At 38.6% G+C, this 24,992-nt stretch overlaps 1 long non-coding RNA gene across 5 annotated transcripts in view; it reads right to left on the minus strand.

Moving 5' to 3' along the window:
• LOC120384562 overlaps nt 1-24,992 on the minus strand; it is a 119,562-nt gene that overhangs the window by 82,714 nt on the left and 11,856 nt on the right. For all 5 annotated transcript variants that reach the window (XR_005588946.1, XR_005588948.1, XR_005588949.1 and 2 more), the window contains exon 2: nt 22,561-22,726. This is a non-coding gene — a long non-coding RNA (uncharacterized LOC120384562). The remainder of the gene's footprint in view (nt 1-22,560; nt 22,727-24,992) is intronic.

Here is a 24,992-nt window from a genome sequence, read left to right on the forward strand (position 1 = left end):
CATCTCTCTGTGAGGTTAGAGAAAATGACAACTTATCAGTTTTGTACGACAACTAACAACAGTTCTCTAGTGATCATTCATTGCAGTGGCTCGTGAATGCCAACAAAGAACACACATTCTCTTGCGGTACACATTAGGCTTGAAGCACAAGAACTGTAGAATCTTTGTGGTAGTATTAGTACATCCTCACCTGATGATGAACAGTGATAAAAACCTAACATGCCGTGACTTTCCTGGGGCTTTGGATTTGAACGAGAACAAGTTGAAACACAAAAGAATGACAAAGAAGGAAAGAATAATTTAAGAACAGAAAGATGATTTTTTCCCTTCCATAATACTTACATATAGAATTAGAGTGGGACAAAATACATCTAATACTCCAGATATACTAGAAAGTCTGCCCATGTCTCAATGTGAAGGAACTATATATATCTTTTAAGTAATCAGAAATACATTATGGGCTAAATCTCATTCATATGATATTCTTTTTCATAATCAGGAAGTCAATTACTTCTGTTTGAAACCCGATAGAATAGTTACTTCATGAGTGATATATCACATAAAAATAAATTGTTGGTTTTTCTAGCTTCAGACTGAAAAATTGAGGCATTCAAAATGCAAGACCACTTCTGAAGATTTTGGCCAGGTTTTATAAGTAAAATGATTCCATGTGGTATTACAGTATTATTATGGTTATGATTTTATTTATCATTCAATGTATTATAATTAGAACAACCTATAAGTTTGTCAAGGATAACCTAATGAGTCTGGAACAGAGACTCTAGGTCCAGTTACGTCTGCACTTTGCGGCAGCAGAATTATTTTGAAGGGTAAATCTAGATCTGAAGAAAAGGAGTAGCACCTGTGTCTATCAGTCCATTATCTACTAGATTATGCTGTCTGCCATGAATGAAGTTAGCAGATGGCAAGGATGAACGGCATTTATGTTTTTAAATCTATCCTACTAGCCTAACAATGATCTGATCAAGTTTTAGCAATATAATGCGAATGTTAAAACATGAGTGAGCGGGTTGAGTTAAAGACCCTGGGGGAGGCTAGTCTTCAACTTGACCTGCTCACTCATGAAAACTACAGACTGCCTTTTCCTCATTAGGACTGTATCTCAGGTTAGTTAACTTGAGTTAAGAACACACACTTCTCCCCACCAGCGAAGTTAAGGCCTGAGGCAAGATTACTATTTCTTGGGCTAGGGCAGTGGTGTCTGGCCTAAGAGTTCTGTGAAGAAAGATGCTTCTGTGCTGCTTTCCTCCTACCTCTGTTCAGAGATACAAAACTTATGCATTTTGCAAATGAACAAATTACACTGCCTTCTGTCCCCAATTTCTCATTCAAACAGAAACCATCTTACAAAGACCCAAATGTTGGCTACTGCTTGGCCAAAGTGGCAAAAATATACTTTCCTCAAAAGAGAAAACATTTTATGGTGATGTTCCTGAAAATATATAATAGGGCACAAGACTACAACAACTCTTTCTGTTGATACTCTGCTGTTTAAAAGCCAAAGATTGAGTTTTATTACAATATGGTATATGATTTGACAATGATGTTGGTAACCAAGAACAGAGGTATTTTATTTCAGGAGCCTCACACCATGCATAAAAGTGATGCTTAATTGCAACAATTGTACTGCAACTATTAGTTAACAACCGCAACAAAAGAGCCATTATAGATTTTATATATAATTGTTAAAGGGATTCATAATAGAGTCATATTATATAAGTATGCACTTATTATGCACAGCACCATACCATTTTGAACTGTAGGAACATATGCTAGTTCAAAAATATAACAGCAAAACTCTTATGAGAATGCAAATATCTTTAGTAAAAATTAACATAGCTAGCAGTTAGCTATTAGTAAAGTAAATAGTTTCAGAATGATTAGTAACACAACATGATGTGTATGACCTAACTGGGAATTTACATGGTTTATTTCAACTTTAAATAAACCATTTGAGTTTCATTTTATTCAGGTCTATAGGTTGTTTTTTTTTCCTTTTTGCTATAGTGATCCAGTACAGATCAGGAAGAATTCTGACAAAGTAATTAAACACGTGCGTAAGGCAGAAATGTCCCAAATGGATGAACACGTCAATACAATGGTAAGAATTTTCATTTTCGAAGTCATTATGTTGCTACAACACAATCCTGTATGGTAAGCAAATGTTATTGTCCCCTGAAACCTCCCCTTACTATTGCCTATCTTTGCAAGTCTGTGTATTATCAAACCTGATGTTTTTAAACACCAAAGAAATCCCTTAAATAAAGAGAAAAAGGAAGCCTCCTTCCTATAGTTTTACCAGCTATGTACTGTTCGAGGCTTTATCCCAATACATTTTTGGCTGTACCAACCTGTTGCTGTCTTACTCAGGATATTTTTGAAAAAGAGCTTTTACAACTTTCCTGGAAGCAATTTACATATATAGAGATAAAGCTTCCTTTAATGACTGAATCTCTTAAATCTCTCTGTTCTCTGACAAACACAAGCTGAACTTTCTAACCAGAAGACACTATAACTAACCGTTGTCTTCAATGGAAAAAAACAATACACTCCAAATATTTCTAATAAGCTAACTTAGTTTTAAAGTTAAAAAAATCCAAAACTTTTTTTTTTGGTTAGGAATTCCCTCCCCCCCCCCCAAAAAAAGTCTTCAGACCAAATGCTTCCATGACAAATTGTGATCTAATCAGGAAGTGTAACATTCGCAAGCAATACATCTCCTGATATAGGAACATTTCTGCTCTCTTCAAAATGCTGCTCTCTGATCTACATCAGAATTTGATAACTGTATTTATCCCCAGCTGCTACAGACATCAGTTATAGATCCCCATCATCTGACCCTTGGAACCCTGACTGAAATTATGAGAACGGGACAATAAAATGAACTTCTAGGGTCTGATTCATGGTTACATAAAAGCCCTTTTCATGTTCTGGAAGAATGTAAAAGGTATGTATCTATGCTGATGCAGTTACTATAGTATAGCTACAACAATGTACAGAACCCCATGTAGACAGGACCTTATCATAACCAAATGAAAATGGAGGGTAGGGGAAAGACTGAGAAAAGCTTGGTTGTAAGTTTTCTCCTCCTCAGGTCTATGAGGAAAAAGCCTAAAAGAAGGCTTGAAAGAAGGCTTTACAGCAGGATCTGACAGGGTGTGGAAAATCAGGCCAGGAAGGATCAACCCACACAGCAGCCCCGGGATCATTGCAGAACAAAAGTCAGTGTTATGCCTCTTTCCAGAGACTCCTGGCTGCCACACAGCCTGGGTACTGTGCTCCTCGACAGTAGATCTGGACCCCATTCTCTGCTAATATGTTTCCACTGCGCACTGGCTAAGGAGCCCAAGCTCCTTTGACTTATTTTGTCTACATCACTACCCCAGCTCTAAACATTCCTAGCTCACTGCAATATTAGACACCCTGTGGTACATAAGGGGTGTAGCTTCTGCATCAGGGTGGCTAACAAGAAATTCAAACTACAATCCTGCCCTAATATTGCCTCAACTGGTTTTGTAGCTTTGTTAGAAGTTCATGAATATGATTTTTGGTGCTAGCTAGAGGAAGGCACTCAAGTATGATATAAAGGCATTCCCTCATTCCTGGGACTGAGTCAGTTTCTTCTTCTGTAGCCAGAAGAAACATCTCATCTCCACCTTGGCTCTGAGATCCTTGGCTGACAAAGTTTCAGTCTTACCAGTGTGAAGAATTAAAATAAACCTTTTAAAAAAAATGCTGTGTTCCATTTATATTTGTAATTAGAAGGTTACTTCCCTAGAATAATCATCTTTTTCTCCTTTCTCATTTTCTCACTGAATCTCTATAAATCATGGTTTATGGTGTTTGTCAGTAAATGTGTTGATAGATTTGAGAGTGCTTGGAAGTGAGATGATGTAGTAAACCAAAAGTTTAGCTTTGTTGTAAAATCTTCAAACATGAAGATTTTCAAAACATAGGAATCAAAAGTTAGGATCCTAAATAAGTGGCTGGATTTTCAAAATTCTGAGTACCCAGCAACAACTATTGAAGTAAATGGGTGTTCATAAAATCAGGGCACTTAATTAAAACCTTAAATACTAATTGAGGAGCCTGGAGATATTTTTTTTAGAATCTTGGCTCTAGCTAATGGATAACTCTGGTTATTAGATTAGTGGTGAAAATCATCAATGGAAATGTTAGGTTCCATTGGGTTTGTCAGGAATTACACAATAAGTGCTTAACAATGTTGAATTTACTTTCACAGTTTAAAGGTTTTTAACAAAATAATGGAGCACTTTAAAGAGAAGTCTACAAAGTTAATGATATTTTACTTTCCAGATTTAACTTAAAAAATAAATTATTAAATCAGGTTATAAATCTCATTAAAATCTAATATCATTCAGCAAAGCTGCCTGGTGTGTATAATATGGAAAATTGGATTTCACTGTAACATGTCTATGTACAATATTTCAAGTTAATTACAAAGGCTAGTTTTCCCAACGTGTAATGCTAGCTTACAAGGGTTGCCCCACGCTGCACCAGAATGTAAGTGTTCCTAAGAGATCAGATTAAATAACTAGTCATCAACACCATTCAAACTAATAAAAGAAACCTCCATTGTACTAAATATTAATTCATGTCTTCTAAAAAAACAAGGTGCTAAATCTTCAGAATAGCATTCACTGCACCTGGGGGAGGAGCAAAAGTAGTTTTCTGGAAGCAATTCAGGCCCTAAATCCAACTGTTTTATGCTTCCTCTCCTCCCCTCCGCTCCATGATTCCCCACCAAAGATTGCTCTAGTGAGAATTACTGGGCACTTTGGCCATGTTCCAGATATGAGCCTTACAAAGGGATGGTGTGGAGCTAGTATGGCTGGTTCTGTGACCATCAAGGTTTCCACTGCGGGAATATTCAGGACACAGTTACAGCAACTCCTGACATAGCACAAAGGGGACTTAATGGGGTGGAGGATTTGGCTCGAGACGTTAGAACCAAATAGCTGTGAATTTGCTTCTCATTAGATTTTGAAATTATGAACAAAAGATACAAGGACACCGTCCACATGGCCCAAATGCATACCAACTGTTAAAGTCAATGGGAGTGCTACACACAAACCCTGATGCAGCTCCATTGAAGACAATGTAACAGCTCTCACTGACAGCAGTGGGGGTTTCATTGAGCCCAAGGAGTATTTATAGATTTGTAATGAAATTTAAGGAACAACTTCTAGTATACCTTAAGTCAATTTTCTGCATATACGCCATGGGTAGTTAAAAATGTTCTGATGAAACTGTTTTGACAGAATATTGGGTTTGACTAAATTAAATATTTTGTAAAAAAAAAAAAAAGTACATACTTGCCATGAAAAAAAATCATTTTGGGGGGTAAAAAACCTGAACTCCTGAAAACTGAAATGTTTCCAGCTGAAAGACAAATGTTTAAATCCCAAGGTGTCGTTGCAGTACCTCACAGGAATTGTAGTTTGGGTGTCTCATTCTCCTACTCTTTTGTATGGGATAGCTTTCCCAAACATCTCATGTTAAACTATGGCCACACAATGTTTGGGATTTCAATTTTTTTTAACTGAAAGCTCAAAATTTACCATGGCAAGTTTCAATGAAAATGAATTTATTTTCATTTTTGTCAAAATTTTCAGTGGAAATGTCTCCTTTTTTCCAACACATTCTAATGTAAACACACTAATTGTTTAGAAGCCAACTTTAATATTTAAAAAATTGTTTTGCAGCTAACTGCTGTTTGAAAATATAAGAGTAGTACCTGGTCACATTTATTTTTTCATCAAAAGAAGTTGTAGACTAGTGCCCAGTGTTTTATTGTGTATTATAAATGAAAATAGAGCATACAAAAGCTGCAGGGGAAAAAACCCTCTCAGTGTAAAATTGCAAGGTTAATTGATTACAAGGTCACAAGGGACCATTGTGATCATCTAGTCTGTCCTCCTGCAAAACGCAGGTCATAGAACTTCCCCAAATTAATTTTTAGAGCATATTTTTTTGGAAAAAATCTAATTTTGATTTAAAAATTGTCACTGATGAAGAATCCACCATGACCCTTGGTAAAATGTTCCTGGAGTTAATTACACTCACCGTTAAAAATGTCTGCTTTATTTCCAGTCTGAATTTGTCTAGCTTCAACTTCTAGCCATTGGATCATATTTCAGATTTCACTGCTAGACTGAAGAGCCCATTATTAAATATTTGCTCCTCATGTAGGTATTTTTAGACTATAATCAAGTCACTCCTTAATCTTCTCTTTGTTAAGCTAAATAGATTGAGTTCTTTGAGTCTATCACTACAAGGCATACAAGGTATAAAGAGCACTAATTCCCTCTCCCCATATCTATAGCACCCAAATTGTAACAATAAAAAAAATATTTCTATATAATGATATAGGAACAGGATCACCAAATTAACACGCACCTTTTTTATTTTTTTAGCTAAATAAGTTCTAAGCCTGAGCTAAATCAATATTCCAAAGGATAATTTAATGAAAAGACAACAGAAATTGTATTTTCTTGTTTCTTCAAAATAAATTAATTCACAAGGTGCTTTATCTTGTTTAAAACTTGTCTAAACCCAAGAGATACCTCAGAATATTCTTTAATTGGAAAAATAAACTCACTGCAGTGCAGAGATAGGCTTAAATAACACTGATAAATCAAATTTAAACATCAATACTTTTTAGTATTCCTTTAACTACGCTCTTCTTACAGCTAATGAAAACCTTCGAGCAGTTCTTAGTGCCCCAGAACTATTGATTACAAAGTACCGTAATCTGCTGCTTGAAAACCAGCTTTACACAAATATGTAGAGGTTCATATTTTCCTCTTCCAGAAAAACTATGAAAGAAATAATTGTAAATGAACTAAGGAAACCCTACTGGGATGTTATTTTCACAGCACTCTGTTAAAACAATATAATCTATAATGAGGTTTGCGTAAAGTACTATGAAGTCTGAGTAACAGCAGCTTTTATTTTGTTAACTTGTCTTGTTACAAAAGTGGGGGTATAACAACTATAATTGTACATCTGTCATCTTACATCCCTGAAAGCTCCCTTACAGTGGTTGGAGCTGAAATGCATAACTCTTGACATCACAGTCACAATGTGTGTCTATCCTGACTTCTAAAAGGATTCAGATTAATCTACAGGCCTTCTCTTACAGTGTGCACTAAGGAAAAAACTCCTATTGATTTCTGTCTGCCCAGGTAAAGACAACAGGATCAGGCGCTTCTGATCAAATCTTGCTTGCCTGACTTGCAGAAGACTACCTCTGGTAAATCTCAGTGAAGAGAATGAGACTGCTTGTGTGAGCAAAGTGAGTGGGATTTGGACCTCTGCACGAAGTCTAGAGAGAGTGAGTCTAGAGATATAAACATTGTGTTGTAGCGAAGAGGATTAAAAAATGTGTGCTCTCATAGACAAGGCTAGTCAGTAGTTCTATGTGATATTCATGAAGTTCTTTCCTCATGGTCATTTAATGAATATCCAGTAAAGTCACAAATAGTCCTGTGGCACCTTATAGACTAACGGATGTATTAGAGCATAAGCTTTCGTGGGTGAATACCCACTTCGTCAGACGCATGTAATGGAAATTTCCAGAGGCAGGTATAAATATGCAGGCCAGAATCAGTCTGGAGATAACGAGGTCAGTTCAATCAGGGAGGATGAGGCCCTGTTCTAGCAGTTGAGGTGTGACCACCAAGGGAGGAGAAACTGCTTTTGTAGTTGGCTAGCCAATCACAGTCTTTGTTTAATCCTGAGCTGATGATCATAGAATCATAGAATCTCAGGGTTGGAAGGGACCTCAGGAGGTCATCTAGTCCAACCCCCCTGCTCAAAGCAGGACCAAACCCAACTAAATCATCCCAGCCAGGGCTTTGTCAAGCCTGACCTTAAAAACCTCTAAGGAAGGAGATTCCACCACCTCCCTAGGTAACCCATTCCAGTTCTTCACCACCCTACTAGTGAAAAAGGTTTTCCTAATGTCCAACCTAAACCTCCCCCTCTGCAACTTGAGACCATTACTCCTTGTTCTGTCATCTTATACCACTGAGAACAGTCTAGATCCATCCTCTTTGGAACCCCCTTTCAGGTAGTTGAAAGCAGCTATCAAATCCCCCCTCATTCTTCTCTTCTGCAGGCTAAACAATCTCAGTTCCCTCAGCCTCTCCTCATAAGTCATGTGCTCCAGCCCCCTAATCATTTTTTTTGCCCTCTGCTGGACTCTCTCCAATTTATCCACATCCTTCTTGTAGTGTGGGGCCCAAAACTGGACACAGTACCCCAAATGAGGCCTCACCAGTGCTGAATAGAGGGGAATGAACACGTCCCTCGATCTGCTGGAAATGCCCCTACTTATACAACCCAAAATGCCATTAGCCTTCTTGGCAATGGCATTTTGGGTTGTATAAGTAGGGGCATTTGCAAATTTGCAAATGAACTGAAGCACAGCAGTTTCTCTTTGAAATCTGGTCCTGAAGTTTTTTTGCTGTAGGATGGCTACCTTCAAATCTGCTATTGTGTGGCCAGGAAGGTTGAAGTGTTCTTCTACAGGTTTTTGTATAGTGCCATTCCTAACATTTGATGTGTGTCCATTTATCCTTTTACATAGGGACTGTCCAGTTTGGCCGATGTACATAGCAGAGGGGCATTGATGGCACATGATGGCATATATAACATTGGTGGACGTGCAGGTGATGTTGTAGCTGATCTGGTTAGGTCCTGTGATCGTGTTTCTGGTGTAGATATGTGGACAGAGTTGGCATCGAGGTTTGTTGCATGGATTGGTTCCTGAGTTAGAGTTGCTATGGTGTGGTGTGTGGTTGCTGTTGAGAATATGCTTAAGGTTGGCGGGTTGTCTGTGGGAGAGGACTGGCCTGCCTCCCAAGGTCTGTGAAAGTGAGGGATAATTGTCCAGGATGGGTTGTAGATCACTGATGATGCGTTGGAGGGTTTTAGCTGGGGACTGTATGTGATGGCCAGTGGAGTTCTGTTGGTTTCTTTCTTGGGCTTGTCTTGCATCAGGAGGCTTCTGGGTACATGTCTGGCTCTGTTGATTTGTTTCCTTATTTGCTCGTGCGGTTATCATAGTTTTGAGAATGCTTGGTGAAGATCTTGTAGGTGTTGGTCTCTGTCTGAGGGGTTGGAGCAAATGTGGTTGTACCTCGGTGCTTGGCTGTAGACGATGGATCATGTGGTGTGTCTGGGATGGAAGCTGGAGGCATGAAGGTAGGCATAGCGGTCGGTGGGTTTTCAGTATAGGGTGGTGGTAACGTAACCATCACTTATTTGTACTGTGGTGTCTAGGAAGCGGACCTCCCGTGTAGATTGGTCCAGTCTGAGGTTGATGGTGGGGTGAAATCTGTTGAAATTGTGGTGGAATACCTCCAGAGTTTCCTTTCCATGGGTCCAGATGATGAAGATGTCATCAATGTAGTGTAGGTAGAGAAGGGGTGTGAGTGGACAAGAGCTGAGGAAGTGTTGTTCCAAGTCAGCCATAAAAATGTTGGCATATGGTGGGGACATGAGGGTGCCCATAGCAGTACCACTGGTCTGGAGGTATATATTGTCACCAAATTTGAAATAATTGTATGTGAGGATAAAGTCACAGAGCTCAGCAACCAGTTGTGCTGTGGCATCATCAGGGATATTGTTCCTGACAGGTTGTATTCCATCTGTGTGTAGGATGTTTGTGTAGAGAGCCTCCACATCCATGGTGGCTAGGATGGTGTTTTCTGGAAGATCACCAATGCATTGTACTTTTCTCAAGAAATCAGTGGTGTCACAGAGATAGCTGGGAGTGCTGATGGTGTAGGGTCTGAGTAAAGAGTCCACATATCCAGATAGTCCTTCAGTGAGAGTGCCAGTTCCAGAAATGATGAGTCGTCCAGGATTTCCAGGTTTGCAGATCTTGGGTAGTAGATAAAATAACCTTGGTCAGGGCTCTAAGGGTGTTTGATTTGTTCCTGTATTAGTGTAGGGAGTGTCCTGAGTAGATGATGCAGTTTCTTGGTATATTCCTCAGTGGGATCTGAGGAAAGTGGCCTGTAGAATTTGGTATTGGAGAGTTGTCTGGCAGCCTCCTTTTGGTAGTCAGACCTGTTCATGATGACAACCTCCTTTATCAGCCTCTTTGATTATAATGTCAGAGTTGTTTCTGAGGCTGTGGATGGCATTGTATTCTGCACAACTTAGGTTATGAGGCAAGCAATGTTGTTTTTCCACAATTTCTGCCTGTGAACGTCGGCGGAAGCATTCTATGTATAGGTCCAGACCATCATTCTATGTATAGGTCCAGTGAAGTCACCTCTCTTAATCTAATCAATCATGAGATTTAAATATGCATATTGCAAAAGTATTGATGAGTATCCAAAATGCACATTAACAGTAACAGGAGTTACTTAAACACCAGAATCAATGGGAATGGAGACTCCTGTGTATTTTGATAAAGAGAGCCATAGTCTAACTTGTGCTACACTGCCTTAACCAATCAGCTGAGGTTCACCACAGAGAGCGGAAATCTAAAGTGGGGTGGAGTTGGCAAATTGCACTATATCATCCCTTAGTCCCCTCAGAACAAGCTGTAAGGGACATCTCAGGGAAGGAACATGGCCAGAGAACTGCACATGAGAGCCATAGCCAGCTGGTAACAATTGCAGCAGCTCTGGATCTGCTCAAACTAGCCCCTAGCCTGCCCCAGGATCAGGGTTTGTCCCTCAACTCAGATTCTGCAATTACCAAATTAGGCACGGCCCAAAGATCAAGTGCATTCTAGTAAAGATGATGTATTTCTGCATTTTTGAAACCCTCAAAACTCCTGTGACTACCTTCTTCAGGGACTCTAGTGTAAGGAACTCTTTCTTACTACCTTAAGAAGGCAGGTAGGTATTCTTGTGTAGCACAATTCCCAGATGTCATAGAACAAGCATAGCAGGTCCCACACCTCCTCTCCCTCATCTTCCATCACAAACGGTGTGGTTGGAGTCACCTAGAGTGTCATTACAAACCAAAACAAGTTCTAACAGTTATGGGCAGCCTGCGTCGCTTCCCGCAGCTCCCATTGGCCAGGAATGGTGAACCGTGGCCACTGGGAGCTGTGGGCAGCCGCGCCTGCGGACTGTAAACGCTGTCTTGTGGCCCGCCTGCGAATTACCCTGATGGGCCGTGTGCAGCCCATGGGCTGAAGATTGTCCACCAGAGTTCTAACTTTGCCAAGTCTGCCCTAACTTGCAGTCAAGATCAAAAGTGCTTCCAGAAGCCCCAGTATGGGGAAGCATTAAAATGGTTAAATGCCATCTTTTCCTTGACCCTCACAAGCATGCGACGGAGAGCTCCAGCATTCCTGAGGATCTAGGCCACAATTTTTAATGTCCTCTGTTTGTATACTAGAAATATTCTGTGTACACTTTGATTTGAATTACTGATGAGTTTTATGTGGACTTAGTTCCACAAAACTTGAGCCTCAAAATGTAAATAACAATATACACACTTACAGAAATATGAGACCCAATAAAAGAATCATGCTCAAAATGTCCCTGCATAAAACATGAAGTAGGTTTTAGTATTAACTCATAATTAGATATAGACCCTGAGCCTACAAACGAATACTCACATAAGCGACTGTATTCATGGGTCATCCCTGTGAGTTCAAAGGACCTATTTACATGCCAAAAGTTACATATATGCATAAGGTTTGTAGCACTGCAAGATTTAGAAATCTAATAACATACTGGTAGTATCCTCAAACTCTCTTTATGTTTGGATTCGTGGTGTTCCAAGTAATGTATAATATATGGACTTAATTCCCGGAGCGTTACATCATTTCTGCAGGTCTCAGAAGAAGAATATTCCTGGTACTGATATTTTACATTTTTCTGCTGGTCTTGCTTTACATCATTTAATTAAATATCATTATTAATCTGATATAAACATTATTAGAAACACTGCTTTATTTTTAAGACTCCATGCACTGTCTGGTTAACAGCTTCTGTATCTTGAAGTAGTGAGTATCAATATAATCATTCATGTATTTTACATTGCATTTGTGACATTGGAAAAATTATGGTTTGGTATAACTTCACAAATTAAACCATTCTTTCTAAATTTGCATAGAAATGTTTGTTTTCCAAGTGATTTTCATAAAAGTTTAATGAAACTCATGCTATTAGATTCAACTCTTTTTCTCACGTAAAGCAGTCTGACTTTCGGAACATACGGTATGTTTACATTTAAGTTGCCACAGCCTACCAATTAGTAAACATGCTTAGGAAATTGTCCATTTAAAACAACATTTTTACACTATATACAGTCTTGTAAATCACAGGATGCTGACAACATGAAATGCCAGCTGTGGAACTAGAAACTGATGAAAGTGCAGTAATTCTGAATTTTAATATCATATAAACCATGTCAGCAATATTTGTGAATAGCAGCTGTCAAGATTCCATTCGAACTGCATAGATTATGGTATTTTTAAATTCGGTTCTTTCTTAGTAAATTGGACCCCATCACACACACCCTTTCCCGTATGATAAGCTCTGAATTATCTGTTGACTTCAAACCAAAAATTGTGACTGAAAAGCATGAAATGAATTGTCACAACATTAAAGCAGAAAGGGTAATTACGGTGATCATAAAAATATGAATTTCAGCATAATCGTGTCCATGCATACCAATATTCTATATTTTTTTTAAAAAATCAATATTACCTTTTTCTGCAGTGCATTATATCGTATTTATGTGAAGAAGTGACAGACTAAACTTCTATGTTCACACCCTACCTACTATTGTAATAAATAGGGCTGTCGATTAATCACAGTTAACTCACACAATTAATTCAAAAATTTATTGTGATTCATCGCTGTTTTAATTGCACTGTTAAATAATAGACTACCAATTGAAATGTATTAAATATTGTTGATGTTTTTCTACGTTTTCAAAATAATTTATTGCAATTACAACACAGAATACAAAGTGTACACTGTTCACTGTATAGTATTTTTATTACAAATATTTTTACTGTAAAAAGATAAACAAAAGAAATAGTATTTTTAATTCACCTCATACAAATAGTGTAGTGCGATCTCTTTATTGTGAAAGTGCAATTTACAAATGTCTTTTTTTTTGTTACATAACTTCACTCAAAAACAAAACAATACAAAAATGTAGCGCTTACAAGTCCACTCAGTCCAGCATCTTGTTCAGCCAATAACTAAAACAAACAAATTTTGTTTACATTTATGGGAGATAATGCTACCCACTTTTTATTTACAATGTCATCAGAAAGTGAGAATCGAAGTTCACATGGGACTTTTGTAGTTGGCATTTCAAGGTATTTACGTGCCAGATATGCTAAACATTCTTATGCTCCTTCATGCTTTGGCCACCATTCCAGAGGACATGCTTCCATGCCAATGACATTTGTTAAAAAATAATGCTTTAATTAAATGTGTGACTCCTTGGGGTTTTGTCCTTTGGAATGGTGGTTGAAGCATGAAGGGACATATAAATCTGTAGTGCATCTGGTATGTAAATATCTTGTAATGTTGGCTACAACAGTGCGATGTGAATGCTTCTTCTAACTTTTAAGTGACATTGTAAACAAGAAGCGGGCAGCATTATTTCTACAAATTTAAACAAACTTGTTTGTCTGAGTGATTGGGTGAACAAGAAATAGGACTGTGTGGACTTGTAGGATTTAAAGTTTTACGTTGTTCTATTTTTGAATGCAGTTATTTTTTGTACATAATTCTACATTTGTATGTTCAGCTTTCATGATAAAGAGATTGCACTACAGTACTTGTATTAGGTGAATTGAAAAATACTATTTATTTTGTTTTTTACAGTGCAAATATTTATAATCAGAAATAAATATAAAGTGAACACTGTATACTTTGTATTCTGTGTTGTAATTGAAATCAATATATTTGAAAATGTAGAAAACATCTAAAGTATTTAAATAAATGGTATTCTATTATTTTTTAACAGTGTGATTAATCACAATTGATTGTTTTAATCACTTGACATCCCTAATAATAATGTTTGTACCAGGAAAGCCTTGTGAGGTATCATTTAAAAACTCATCATTTGCTGATCAATAATATCATGACAAAATGCATTTTGCAGCATTATATGTGAAGTTATAAACATAAGCTGAGATCATGATGAAAAGTATGTTTTCTGTGGATGGCTAAACCAGTTCCTCAGAGACAAAGGGCCAGCTGTAAACAAGGATGCTGGACCATTACCTGCTAGGTAGCCATTCTTTGGCAGGAAACTCGGCAGGGGCAAAAAGTTATGTCTTAGCAAAGAAACAGCATGAAGTTCCCTTCCACACAGACTGCCCATTGTCTTGCTCCCAACTGGAAATGCTTCTCAAATGTGAGTCAGGACTATAAAAAGAAGGGGCAGAACCCCTTCTTTCTCTCTCTCTCCCTGCCATTGCATTCTCTGCACGGAAAAGACAAAGGAAGCATTGGGGAGGGGTCCTGACCTAAAGAGTTTTGGCAATAAGACTGCTGACAGCATATGGTGAGAAAATTTAGCTTTGAATCCAATCTAGTTTGTTAGGTGTCAGTAAGCATTTTATGTCTCTTTTTCTTGTAACCATTTCTGACTTGTATGCCTCATTGCTTGTACTCACTTAAAATCTATTTCTTTGTAGTTAATATATTTGTTTTATTGTTTTATTTAATCCAATGTGTTTAATTTGAAGTATCAGGATAACTATTTAAAATAATAAGATGGCATATTATTCCCTTAAGGAAATAATGGACATATTTATACTGTTTTATGCTTTTTTCCAACATATTAGTAAGTGCTTCTGTGCACACAGGGCATTTGGTATGTTTTAAATCTATGGGCCCAATTCTTCCACTGCTGCATTAGTATTATGCCAGGATTACTCCATTGATTCAACAGTTACATCACTGTAAAAAAGTGACGTAACAGAGGGGAGATTCTTGGTACTATTTATTTTTTCCAGTGCTTTTCAACCTGGCTATCTTCTGTAGACTTGCTGGTGCAGTGGTAGCTACAAAAGTATATGATACATCAAATTTTCATGATGAAGAAGTTCATCTTGATCTGGTTATCTTTGGCTGCTCATAAGCCAAAAGGAAATACAGGGAGAATTACTCACAGGAGCGGATGGGAAGATGGAGCCCAGTTCAGTTCTTATTTAGGTTAACTGCTCTGATTTCAGTGGGAGTTTTGCTTGTTTGAGCAGTATAGGAGTGAGCTATTATATTTTATATGCATAAAATGTTGACTGTTGCTTGATGAACTACAATACACTGCTGTTAATTGTAATATAATCCTTCAAGTTATTTATTATTGTTTTAAAATTTAAAAATAAGTGAGTCTTTCACTGATCACAGTGAAACATACAAGTACTGGAGAAATGTAGTTTGAAGGAATTTTATCTAATGTTTCTCTGAATACAATCCAAATCTAGTAAAAAGGGAAATGGCCTTTAGCAAAGGTAAATGCAAATTGAGGGAACAATTCAATCTATTTCGGGAGGAAATTCAATGTATTTCAGGGGGGGCGTTATGTACTTATGCTTTGTGCCCAAAGAGGACAACAGATCTTTTAACAGGCCATTGAAAGAAGAGGGTTGAACTGCAACCGGTTTAAGACAATGTAAATCTGGTGTAGTGCCAGTTAAGTCAAATGATTCTGGTTTTATAATGATGTACCTAAAATCAGGTAGTAAATATGTTCAAAACATACAATATTGATTCAGGAGTGCTTGCATGATGTACAAAAGGTCTATATTTGCCAAATAGAGTAAAACTCTGACCCCCAAAGAAATCAGCAACAAAACTCCTATTGACTTCAGTGAAGCCAGGATTTCACCTATAATAGTCGCTAGTTACTATATAAGCATTTCTAGAATAAAGACACATATTTGGTGGAAGCATTTGTGTAACCCTATAGACATGAGATATATGTTTGTTGTAATTTCAGGCATTGCCAGGACCATTTTATTGACATTGAAGGAGTTCATGTACATTTTTTTTCACATAATGGGCTGTCATAAATTACGTAAGATATTAAGGGGTAGGTGGATCCTTAATTTTGTGTGTTGTTTCAGTGTTACAAAGTGTTACAAAAGGTTGGGTGGGTCTTGAAAAGTCATGAAAAAATGTGCTATGTAATGTATGGACAGCTCCTAATTCTGGTGATCATTCTTGAGAAAGTATATAAAGATACAGGTTTCTGACTTCTAGAACCCTTTAATGACAATACATAACTGATTAAAATCACTCTCTTTATTCCAGCCCAACCATCATAGTAAAAAAAAAACCCAAAACATAAAAAGAAACATTATTTAAAAAGTCTGCCCATTATTTAAAAAGTCTACCACTCAGGTTGAGATTTATATTTTGTACACAGATTATAGAAGGTGCATGTATCCTTTACTTCTCTTCTGTCAGATTGAAAATTTGAGTTCCTTGCATGAATTTGTCTTTTCTTGCACATACTAGACACTTGATAGTTTGCAGAGACACTTTATAAGTGATATTCAGAGTTAACCTGATGGGGTAGGTGTATCTCTGATTTTACCAGCTGGGATAAAGAAAAACATTACCTTTTATGTTTGTTTGTTTTTCAATAACAGAATTTTTTAAAAAAAATTATAAAGGTTTGACATCCACAACCAAAAGTAGTAGAAAGTCTGAAGAAAGTCTAAAGAAAGAGTATTGGCTAAGATTTTGAATACAATTCTTCAAATTAAAAAAAATTGTTTAAAAATATGAGTCACATCCAGAACAACCTTCCTCACCTCCTCTTTATTTTTTTTTCTGGTGCTATAATATTTTTAAAAATAGGGAGAGAAATATAGGCATTGCCCATACCAGATCAATGCAGGTGCCCATGAAGTCATTAGCCTTTCTCTGAGAGTGAACATATCTAGATTTCAGAAAGGTGCAACAAATCCCAGAGACTACCATTATGGAATAACCTGGCTATAAGTAATGTTTTTTCTTAACACCTACCCTCCCCCTGGTCAGTTAGTGGTGGGCCATGTGAATGCTTTTAGCATAAGCCTTTCCATAAACATATTCAGATGAATATTTGTGATATTTACAGTTTCTGCAAATGTTCATAGGAACCTGTTGGTACTCATTCATAAAAATGAATTGAAGATTGTAAACAATGTAGCAGTGGGTTTTTTTTAATATTAATCTATCTCTACTTGAAACCATATCGCAGCCTCTTAAAGAAATTAAGTCTTTCATCTTTCAACCAGTTTGAAAAAAAGCCTGATGATCTGAAAGTGTGCCTAAGGGAGAAAAACAAAATATCAACTATTCTAGCTACTGAGGCAGGATAGCTTGAAGAGTAGTGAGTACACCCACCCAATCTCATGCCTTTCTGACTGTGCCAGCTCTTGCCAAATCTGTAGGTGTCAGCTTGAGCACTGACAAATTCATAGCTGGCAACCAGACCAGCTCAGCTATATGTTCTCATAGACTTTAAGGCTACAAGGAATCAGCATGTCTTCTAGTCTGACTTCCTGTACATTCCAGGCCTCACAACTTCACCCACCCACTCCTTTAATAGACCCATAACTTCTGGCTGAGTTACTGAAGTCCTCAAATCATGATTTAAAAAATTCAACTCATGCTAATATTTGTTCAAGATAGATATTAGACTTCTAAAGGTCTGCTCCGTGTTTTGACTCTATAAAATGCTCATAAGTTGCTGCACGCATTAATCTTACTTGTAATGTCCATATTCTATGCTACAAGGTAAAACATAAGTTTGTTTTACAATTGTAAAAATGCCTGCTCTGAACTTGTGAACTCCCGCCCATCCAGGAGGACTATCAAAATTAAGTGAACCATCACAGGACAAAAGTTCTGTTAATTGCCCCATCTACCCATGGAGAAGTGGGGGCAGAAATCCTCTTTTCATTGGTTTCAACGCTGCAAGAGGGAAATAAAAATAGCTAACATGAAGATTTTTCATCTGCTTGCTGTTTGAATTCTCACAAGGGCTAGAGCTAAGGCCTGGTCTACACTAGGCGTTTAAATCGGTTTTAGGAGCATAAAACCGATTTAACGCCAAAACTGTCCACACTAGGAGGCACCTTATATCGATTTTAATGGCTCTTTAAACCGGTTTCTGTACTCCTCCCTAACGAGAGGAGTAACGCTAGTATCGGTATTAACATATCGGATTAGGGTTAGTGTGGACGCTGATCGACGGTATTGGCCTCCGGGAGCTATCCCACAGTGCACCAGTGACCGCTCTGGACCGCAATCTGAACTTGGATGCAGTGGTCAGGTAAACAGGAAAAGCCCCGCGAACTTTTGAATATTTCCTGTTTGCCCAGCGTGGAGCTCCGATCAGCACGGGTGGCGATGCAGTCCGAAATCAAAATAAAAAAAGAGCTCCCGCATGGACCATGCGGATGTGATCGCTGTAAGGGCAGGCAAATCCGTTCTATCAGCGCTCCGTTACAGAAGATGAAATTCAGAATCCTTTTTTAAAAATCTCCAGACAGACGCCATAGCAGGGACTCAGCGCACTGCAGCGTGACAAGCGTAACGGAAAGCCAAAGAATCAAATGGATGCGCATGGACTGGAGGACTGAAGCTATCCCACAGTTCCTGCAGCCTCCGAAAATTATTTGCATTCTTGGCTGAGCTCCAAATGCTTCTAGGGTCAAACACAGTGTCCGCGGGTCAGGGCATAGCTTGGCAATCTACTCACCCACCCCCCACCCACCCCCAGAAGCGAAAGGTAAAACAATCCTCTGACTCTTTTACATGTCACCCTATCTTTACTGAATGCTGCAGATAGACGCGATAGTGCAGCACTCAACACCAACATCCTTGCTCCCCCGCCATGGCGCTGGTGATGGTACAATATGATGGAAATCCATCCTCATCATCAGCATAAGCTGATCGTACAAAAGCTGGAAATCCATCCTCATCATCAGCCTATTGGCCCTAATTTTTTCTGGTGGATGGATGGTGCAATATGGCTGGTAACCATCCTCATCATAGCAACAGGGGGCTGAGCTCCATCAGCCCCCACCCTTCATGTGTAAAGAAAAGATTCAGTTGCCCCTGGACTAGCAGTGGGATGCTGGGCTTCTCTCCTACACACTGCTTAATGTCCTGTCTGGACTATCATAGCAGCTGGAGGCTGCCTTCCACTCATTTCTCACTAACAAGTCAGTGTGTCTTATTCCTGCATTCTTTATTAATTCATCACACAAGTGGGGGGACAATGCTACGGTAGCCAAGAAAGGCTGGAATCAACAGATGGGGTTGTTACAGGAGCACCCCCTGTGAATAGCATACAGATCATAATTTCTGCAGGCTCTGACACAGAGCAGCTGTGCTCTCTGGTTCTATGATATGGTGGTTCTCTAGCACACTTGCCTATATTAGGCAGCACTGATTCTATTTTTAGATACCAAAAAGGAGGGATTGACTCAGGGAGTCATTCCCAATTTTTGCTTTTGCGCCCCTGGCTGATCGGCCAGGGCACTTATGACAGCAGCTAATGGTACAAGACGATGGAAGGTGCAATATGGCTAGTAACCAATCTTGGCTTTTGCGCCCCTGGCTGATTGGCCAGGGGCACTAGCAGCAAATGGTACAAAAGGACTGGTAGCCATGATCATCCTCAGTTCCAATTTATGGAAGGGTTTGGATGGTGCAATATGGCTAGTAACCATCTCTGCTGTCATGCAAAAGCAAAAGCATGCTTCTGTGTAGCGCTGCTGAATCGCCTCTGTGAGCGGCATCTAGTACACATACGGTGAGAGTCACAAACGGCAAAACAAGCTCCATGATTGCCATGCTATGGCATCTGCCAGGGCAATCCAGGGGAAAAAGTCGCGAAATGCTTGTCTGCCGTTGCTTTCACAGACGAAGGAGTGACTGACGACATTTACCCAGAACCACCCGCGACAATGATTTTTGCCCCATCAGGCACTGGGATCTCAACCCGGAAGTTCCAAGGGGCGGGGGAGGCTGCGGGAACTATGGGATAGCTAGGGAATAGCTACCCACAGTGCAACGCTCCAGAAATCGACGCTAGCCTCGGACCATGGACGCACACCACCGATTTAATGTGTTTAGTGTGGCCGCGCGCACTCGATTTTATAAAATCTGTTTTACAAAACCGGTTTATGCAAATTCGGAATAGTCCCGTAGTGTAGACGTACCCTAAGAAACAAACAAACAAAAAACGGAGATTCCCCAGGGTCAACCTGGTTAAGCCCTAAAAAGACATTCAGTGATGACGGATTACATCTGCCACATTTTGAATCACAGACTGACACTCATTTGTGTATATATGCTTGCTTGCTTTAACTTGTAAACAATTCATTTTTTTCTAGTTAACAAACCTTTAGTTAGTTTATTACAGGATTGGCTTCAGGCGTTATCTTTGGTGTGAGATCTAAAGTACATATTAATCTGGGGTAAGTGACTGGCTTTTGGCAATGGAAGCAACCTAAATATTTTGTGATTTTTCATGGAAGTGACCATTTATCACTAAGTCCTTCTTGCCTGCGTGGCAAGATAGAGTGCAGAGCCCAAAGGGACTGTCTCTGACTCCATGGTAAATCTGTTACACAGATCTAGAGGTTCACATTTGTGACTGGGTTCGTGAAATCTAATTTTAGAATATACTACCACTTTGGGGTGTCTGCCCTTCTTTTGACAGTCTGTCCTGAGATTGGCACACTTTAGACAGTGTGACACTGACAACATAAGGAAGATCAATATGACAGAGATGCAAACAAGATGGCATAAAGAGACTCGAAAAAGAGAACAAGGAGAATACTGAACTGCATAAAGAATTGTCGTGATTTATAACTATGCTCCCAGAAATTGGGATGTGTATGTAGTTGGATTATAACTCTAGAAGACCGTCTATTTGGAGACAGTGTACCATCTTCATTTAAAATTGATGCATCCATCCCTCTTTTCTCTTATGAACAGGAGACAAGCATCATCCGAAGAGCTGAATTTACCCAACAGATATCCATCATGAATATGTATGTTCTCCACTAAACTCTCCATTACATGTCACTTTAAACTGATGACTTACCACTTCCACTACTGCCTGTATTCCACCCAACTGTGGTTTGTACTAAGGTAGGCAAAGTATCCAAAAACATTATATACTTTGTTAATTCCAGTCGATCTTAATATTGTGACCACCTCTCTGAATACTCTCTAATATTACAGTTACATATTCTTGGCTAGAAAATAACATATATAATTTGCTAGTTGCATTTTTTGAATGATACATCCCACCCTATCAAACTTTCAGATATTGCCAGCTCTTTTGTCAAATGTGTGAAATAGAAACCTGTGTGTTTTTCGTTCCTTTTCCCTTTTTAATAAACAAGCAAACAAAAACCCTGACTCACTGTAACCACATATTTGACTGCAAATACCCTTCTGGAAAACCAGGCAATTTTTTTATTGCAAAATTGATGGAAACCAGTTAAATGTGCTCATTTTCTGAAGAAATTTTGTATAGCATGGCCAGGCTTAATAAAAACTGAGGTCCCAACCCTTCAGCTAACAGTCAAGGGGAGAAGTATACTTTATGGAATAGTCTGTACTTCCATCTTCTGTTGTGCCCTTCTACATACCCTGTTAGCTTTCAGAGCTACACATCAGCGCTCACTGCTTCTCATACCTGCGAATCCTGGATTTGTTACAACACGAGAAATTTTAAGCCCTCAGGCTGCCAAACTCAGCCTTCCTCATCAGCCTTCCTCATCTTTCCTGCACTCACTGCTTCACCTCTACCGGTTTTTCGTGTGCTTCTGTGTCATATTCTATTTTCACACGTCTCCCATTCATGTAAGGAACTGACTCGATGGAGGAATGACTTATGTTCTTGCTGCTATCTAGGTGTTCCACTTAGTTTCCCCACACACCCTTTTTAAGTCTCCACAGTGATACAAGCAGCTGTGGCCAAATCACCACTATTCCCACTACTGAAGAGCTTTCTGGCCAGCCAACTCATTCAGTTGTTCTGCAGCTAGATTTCTGAGCAATGGAGGGATTGGATACTTTTCAGCAAAAAGTACTTTTTCTTTCCACATTGACTGTGTTTCTGCGTTAGGAACTGATATTCCAAATTGATTTCTGACTCACAAATGGATAAAAGGTAAGTTCAGCTTCTGACATTTAGAAATGTGTTCTCAAGTGGATGAAACTGTCAGACCTTTTCTAAGCTGGATAACTCAAATGGATAATACTTGGCTCCTGAGCCCTTCTATTATCTCAAATATACCCCAGTCCTTTAAAAGGAGTCCCCAACCTTTAGAAGCCCATTTATTTAAATCCGTTCTAACATTGATATACTGACTTTTCCCTTCTAAGAAGTTGGGCAGCCCCTGTTCTGTACTCTTTTGTACCAAGTCCTGTTTGGTAAGAGAACAAATATTCTCATTAGATCTCATTTGGAGAAATATTCCCTATCTCACATGGGTAAACAATTGTATTGGCAGATATATGAATTTCCTGCTAAAAGGATCCTTACCATTCTTTAATGAACATATACTGAGAGAACGTGTCTTCTTCAATAGAGTTTAGACGATGACTTCATAGTCCTCTGCTGAAAGAAAGACTCTAACAATGGGAAGCAGCCTTCAGATTCTTTCATGTTGCATCCCTATTATTTGGGATAACCTTAGCTTCTATGGTCTCTGTGCAGGGGAGAAAAAAGGGAAAAGATCTATGGAAGGTAACGAGTTAGATGAAAAGAGAGTTTGCATGATATTTGAGCCCCTTTGTGAGTCTATGCAAGACCTACCTGAGAAGCATCTGCTCAGATGTTCCATACCCCCTCACTATCCTATCCCCAACCCCAATTGTTCTCAAGATCATTCAGGCCTGTTAAAAGCTCCTTTTCACAAAAGTGAAGGCCTCTGTGCACCTCAGGATGTGCCCCAATGTAATGTATCACTATATAATTCTTCATTGTAAAGTAGAGGGGAAAAAAAGAGGGTGAAGAAAATAATTATTGATTTCTGAGGGGCTAGTCCATCAATTTATATAATTTCCCTCCTAGTGTCTCATCAATTGGCTTATCTATTATTCTAGAGAAATTAAATGTAAACTCTTATTTCATTTAATAAAAGCTTAACTTCTTCTAACTTGACTTTTGCTGAAAAAAGTGAGACCTCTGGGGTCTCATGTCATTTATAATGAGGGCAATTTATTTGTTTGAGATGATATAAGGAAACTTGTACAGTTAATAGTTATATAAAAAATGGTCAGCAACTTTTCCAAACCAGGACATGGCCAACCAGAGAATCAGATCCCCAATATCCTACCCCATCTGCCCACACATCCATCCCTCAAACCTATCTCCTGTCTCACTCTCCCCAGGAACCTGGGAAAAGTTTGATGCTTCCAGTTTGTTGTGAAGCTCAGCAGATTCAGTCCATTTCAGATTCAAGGAGAATTATTTCTAAAGGTCAAAGAGTCTTATTATGAGGAGACCCTGACAACAGCTTAGAAGAAATGAACTATTGTAAAATGTGTGTCAGTATAGTTACCCAATATCAAGGGTTGCTTTGTTCAAGAATAGGAGAGATAGATTCCTTTCCAAACCAACTTCATAACATAGCCTCTAAACCCTGTTAAATACCAGAACATCCATGTCTGCAGAAATATTAATCACCTTTAAAGTGAATTTAATGCTTCTATTATAAATAGGAAAGCTTATTTCAAATAGTGGTCACAAACAATGCAATCAAGGGTCATTTTAAAAAAATCCTTCTGCTGAGATGTCTCTTACAAAAGGCATTTAATTTTCCCCCAATTCTTAATTAATTGGTCTCTCATACCATTATTGTTCAATACTTTTTGAATAATAAAGTGATCTGAATGCCATTCTAAACACCTGGAAACAGGAACAAAGATGTTTGTTAATTAGGAGAACTTTTAGATAAAGTGAAAGCTAAATTACAAAAAAAAAAGTATTTGTGGCAACTCAAATAAAAAGGGTTTGTTTGCTTTACTTTTCTTTTCTTTTCTTCCTTCAAAAGAGGTAAGCTACAACTGCGGAGATAAGAATGTAAATCTATATGGAATTCAGTCTTGTTGCAGGCTGTCATTCCGATGTGTCTGGCATCTTCAAATCCCTGACAGAAGAAGTGAGGTGACATTAACCTGTCAGTCCTTCCACCCCAGTCTGACTTTTTTGAAGGCCTGAGGCAAACACATGCGACCAGTCACTAAAGGATTTGGTACCATTCCTCCGGTGCAGTAAGTCTGTAGCCCAGCAGCTGTTGTTTAGTGATAGATCAGTGAAGCAAAAAATTATGCTGGTATAAAAAATAGATCTTGAGCCACAGCTCTCATTCTTATGCCTTTGTTCTGCATTAGTAGGAAACCTCTGGGGATTCATTTAGCTGTAATCATTTGTTACTGAGGGGCAGAGCGTCTTTCAGACAGTGATGATGGAGTCACCTTTGAAACAAGTGCAAATGAGTAGAAATCATTTTCCAATCTATCCTCCCAGGATTACATTTGATAAACTGGTGCACATTGCAAGAGCCTGCTCTGAATGTCGAGAACTGACATACATACTAAATAAGCATTTTTTGCTTATTTTGTTCATATTTTTTTTCCCTGACAATTTAATTAGTTTACCTTCTGGAGTTTCAACCCTTCGTTCAAGACCCACTGATAGACGTACAAAACAAAACACAACTAAAACAAAACTAAAAAAACAAACATCAAGAAGCAAATTCTGTCCTCATGGATGCCCGCTGAAGTAAACACTCACCCACACTTTCTCTGTCTCTCTCTTAAGTGTCTGATCCAGCCTCCCCAGGAGTCAATAGAGCTCTCCAGTGGCTTTGGATCTGGGTTTAAGTGCACAATTAGGGATAGAATTGTTCCCTAATTCATTGTAATATATTTCTGATTAGTTTAACCTCTTTTTTTTATCCTGTTCACAAA

The sequence above is a fragment of the Mauremys reevesii genome, linkage group 16 (assembly GCF_016161935.1).
Source record: "Mauremys reevesii isolate NIE-2019 linkage group 16, ASM1616193v1, whole genome shotgun sequence".
NCBI classification, from domain to species: domain Eukaryota; kingdom Metazoa; phylum Chordata; order Testudines; family Geoemydidae; genus Mauremys; species Mauremys reevesii.